Raw genomic sequence first — 4,864 nt, 5'->3', positions numbered from 1 at the left:
TAGATTCTTCACCAGGCAAAGATGTTCAGGTTCAGGAAGCTTAAGCCCTAATTATGGAGGTGGGGGAAACGGGATAGAGTCTGCAGTGGAGATGGGAAGGGTTTCCAGGAAAGACATGGAGAAAAAAAAAAAGCTTAATAACTGATTTTGTTGTGATATTAAAACTCTATGACACATTTTCCCACAGCACGCAGAAGATTTACAAATCTCTCTGCAAGAAGCAACAGAGACACAACCAACACGTGCAGAGATGGTGTGCAGCGTGGAAACCAGGTTCCTCCTACACCTACTCCAGGGGGAAACCTGGGAGCCCAGGCCTCCCAAACACCATGTCAGGTTCTCATCCATGCTTGGACCCCAGGTTCTAGGGGCCTAAAAGCAGCATAGGCCTTGTCCTAACCATCCCAGGCAAAATCTGTGCACCTGGAAGGCAGGGAGGTCCAAAAAATATGAACTAATACCTGAGGTGCTGAGCAGCAGTTCTTAACCTCCTTTTGCATGATAATCCTCTCTGGCCATTGGGTGACACCTTCTTAGAGTCTATGCTTTTTAAATGTATTAAATAAAAGATATCGGATTGACTGCAGACTTCTACTACTGACCAAGAGTGTACTAAGGATAAGATTTACCCTCCTGCCTGAAACAACCAAAAAGTTAGACAAAGTATATGAAACAATAGTTTTCCAAACATTGACTACCAGGCAACAAAAGGCAGTGACCCTTGAGAAATAGGAAACAGGGGCTTCCCTGGTGGTGCAGTCGTTGAGAATCTGACTGCCAATGCAGGGGACACGGGTTCGAGCCCTGGTCTGGGAAGATCCCACATGCCACGGAGCAACTAGGCCCGTGAGCCACAACTACTGAGCCTGCGTGTCTGGAGCCTGTGCTCCACGACAAGAGAGGCCGCGATAGTGAGAGGCCCACGCACCGAGATGAAGAGCGGCCCCCACTTGCCACAACTAGAGGAAGCCCTCACACAGAAACGAAGACCCAACACAGCCAAAAATAAATAAATTAATTTTTAAAAAAAGAGAGAAATAGGAAACAAACTAGGTGAGGACTGTAATCTTGCCCTGCTTACTGCCTGGAGAGTTTCCAAACTGTGTGCAAGGACATAGCTGGTGGTCTCCCTGGGTTGAGGAGAAGAAGCTGGGAGAAAAGGAGACCAAAGTGGCTGGGATTTGCAAAGCAGAATACCAAAGAAGAGACAGCTGCTCAAAGAGAGAACTCTAGAAACCTAGAGCAGTCTCCCTTGAGCCTTTAGCTGAGTACTGATCAGCATGTGCGTGTGAGGAAACTGCATAAGACCAGGAAAAGAACCACCTGAAAGGATCAGAGGGAACAATTCTTTGAGTTCACGCAAGATCAGGAATAGTTCTTCGTCTCATTAACCGGACTAGAAAACCTCATAATCCACATGGCATCAGGTAGGGTACTCAGAATAGTTTTATCTCAGTGGCTGGGAAAATTTAGCTCTAAAGTAAATGCTGCTCTGGTCTCACCCAACGAGGCTTAAAAACATGCTGGAAAAAAATCAAACTGATTTCAACTAACTTAACTATGTCCCAGAACAAAGCTCAAGAATATTTAGAATATTTGTAAGCATAGAAAAGAATTCAAAAATATCCAGAATCTAGGGAATGCCTTGGCGGTCCAGTGGTTAGGACTCCAAGCTTTTGCTGCCAAGGGCCTGGTCGGGGAACTAGGATCCTGCAAGCCTTGAGGGTCCCCCGCCCCCTGAAAAAAATCCAACATCCAAAAATTCACAGTGTCTAGCATGTGATAAAAAGTTACCAGGCATGCAAAGAAGCAGGAAAATACAACTCATAATGAGCATGAAGCTCAATTAATCAAAGCTGATTCAGATATGATACCAATGATAAAATTAGTAGACAGGGACATTAAAACAAGAAAATGTTATATTTAAGAAGCTATAGGAAAGATTGAAAATGTTAAGTAGGGATATCAAAGACAGATATTTTTAAAGACCCTATTAGAAATTCTGGAGATGAGAACTATAATGTCTAAAATGAAAAATACAGTGGATGGGATGAATAGGAGATTGCACACTGCGGAAGAATGATTAGTGGACTTTGAAAACTATCCAAAATAAAACACAAAGAGAAAAAATATCTTTAAAAAAAGATATACAAAGCACCATTGAGCTATGGGACAATCTCAAACAGCCAAAAAATATGTAACTGGGATTCCCAAAGGATAAAATATTCGAAGAAATATGATCAAAAACTTTTCAAATTTGATTAAAAAATACAAACCCAAAGATCCAAGAAGTGCGACAAATCCCAAGCACAAGAAACATGAAAAAAATTACACCACCAAGTCATATCTTAGTAAAATTGATTAAAATCAGTGATAAAAATTTTTAAGCAGCCAAAGATAAAAGATACACTACACACATAGAAACAAAGATAAGGATAACAGTAGACTTCTTGTTGGAAACAATACAAGCAGAAGACAGTGGACCAAAATCTTTCAAGTACTGAAACTAAAAAAGAAAGCAGAACAAATTAACCCCCACAACTGGTAACTTAGAATTCTATACTCAGCAAAAATGTATTTCAGAAACAAAAGGGAAATCAAGACTTTTTTTTAGACATACAAAAGTTGGAAGAATTCATCACCAGCATACTACAAGAAATGTTAAAGGAAGCCCTTCAGGAGCAAGGAAATTTTTTCTATTCAATGAGGGATATGCAAACAAAAATCACAGTGAGATATCATCTCATATCTAGAATGTCTGAAATGAAAAAGACTAACCATACCAAGTGCTGATGAAGATGTGGAGCAACTGGAACTCTCCTGCACCACTAGTGGGAATGTCAGTGCTACAATCACTTTGGGAAAAAGCTTGGCAGTTTCTTAAGCAGTTAAACACACAGCTACTCTTTGGCCTAGCCATTCTACTCTCAGGTAATTACCCAAGAGAAATGAAAGCTTATGCTCACACAGAGACTTATACACTAATGTTCAACCCAACTTTATTTGTAATAGCCAGGAGCTGGAAACACAAATGTCCATCAACAGGTGAATGGATAAACAATTGATGTTTATCCGCAGAATATAATACCACTCAGGAAAAAACAAAAAACAAAAAAAAGCAAGGACAAACTATTGATACACTAAGCAATATAGACAAATCTTAAAATAGTTATGCTGAATAAAATAAGGCAGATTTTTAAAAAATGGACAGAAGAACTAAATAGACATTTCTCCAAAGAAGACGTAGAGATGGCCAACAGGCCCATGAAAAGATGCTCAATATCGCTAATTATGAGAGAAATGCAAATCGAAACTACAATGAGGTATCATCTCACACTAGTCAGAATGGCCATGATTAAAAAGTCTACAAATAATAAATGCTGGAGAGGGTGTGGAGAAAAAGGAACTGTCCTACATTGTTGGTGGGAATGTAAATTGGTGCAGTCACTATGGAGAACAGTCTGGAGGTTCCTTAGACTAAAAATAGATTTACCATATGATCCTACAATCCCACTCCTGGGCATAGATCCAGAGAAAACTCTAATCGAAAAGATACATGTACTCCAATGTTCACAGCAGCACTACTTACAATAGCCAAGACATGGAAGCAACCAAAGTGTCCATCGACAGATGAATAGATAAAGAAGATGTGGTATATATACACAATGGAATATTACTCAGCCATAAAAAAGAATGAAATAATGCCATTTGCAGCAACCTGAATAGACCTAGAGATTATCATATTAGGTGAAGTAAGTCAGACAGAGAAAGACAAATATCATATGATATCACTTATATGTAGAATCTAAAAAAATGATGTAAATGAACTTATTTACAAAACAGACTCACAGACATAGAAAACAAACTCATGGTTACCAAAGGGGATAGCAGGGGGGTGGGGGCAAATTAGGAGTTTGGGGTTAACATATGCACACAACTATGTATAAAGTAGATAAACAAAGAGGACCTACCGTATAACACAGGGAACTATATTCAATAGCTTGTAATAACCTATAAAGGAAAAAAATTTGAAAAAGAATATATATATGTATAACTGAATCACTTTACACCTGCAGCTAACACAACATTGTAAATTAACTATACTTCAATTTTTTAAATGGTTTTAAAAAAAGGCAGATTTTTTTAAAGTACATACTGTATGATTGTATTTATATAAAGTTCTAGAAAATGCAAACAAGTCTATGGTGATAGAAATCAATTCAGTGATTTCCTGGGATTGAGGTATGAGGATGTGCAGGAGGGAGGAATTACAAATAGGCACGAAGAAAGTTTTGGGGGTGCTTTATAAGCTCATCATCTTGGGACTTCCCTGGTGGTCCAGTGGTTAGGACTCCGCACTCCTAATGCAAGGGGCCTGGGTTCGATCCCTGGTCTGGGAACTAGATCCCACACACATGCCAGAACTAAGAAGCCCGCACGCCACATGCCGCAACAAAGATCCGGCGTGCCGCAACAAAGATCCCGCATGCTGCAACTAAGTCCCGGTGCAGCCAAAATAATAAATAAATATCTTAAAAAAAAAAGTTCACTGACTTGATTCTGGTGATGATTTCACAAGTGTAAGTATGTAAAGCTTACCAATTATACACTTTAAATACATGTAGTTTATCACATGTCAGTTATACCTCAATAAAGATGATAAAATGAAAAATAATTTAAAAATACACGTAGGATTACAAAAGAGCCCAATTATTTTGAAATGCAGCTATCAAAATATTTTTTAAAAACAAAAATGTGATATAATTACCTATGTGCTTTTTTACTAAGGCAAATCTAATAACTACTATAATTTATAATTAATGATGACTATAAATGCTATTTTGAGGTATCCATAACCATTATA

General features: G+C 38.5%; 1 non-coding gene across 1 annotated transcript; it reads left to right on the top strand.

Moving 5' to 3' along the window:
• The first annotated feature begins 4,327 nt into the window (after window positions 1-4,327).
• Window positions 4,328-4,400, top strand: TRNAR-CCU (transfer RNA arginine (anticodon CCU)). Its single transcript has one exon. It is a non-coding gene; the product is annotated as a tRNA-Arg (tRNA).
• Window positions 4,401-4,864: the final 464 nt, after the last annotated feature.

This window comes from Mesoplodon densirostris, chromosome 1 (genome assembly GCF_025265405.1).
Source record: "Mesoplodon densirostris isolate mMesDen1 chromosome 1, mMesDen1 primary haplotype, whole genome shotgun sequence".
Lineage (NCBI taxonomy): Eukaryota > Metazoa > Chordata > Mammalia > Artiodactyla > Ziphiidae > Mesoplodon > Mesoplodon densirostris.
Note: the sequence above shows the minus strand (reverse complement) of the source record. Positions and strands in the feature narration are given on the sequence as shown.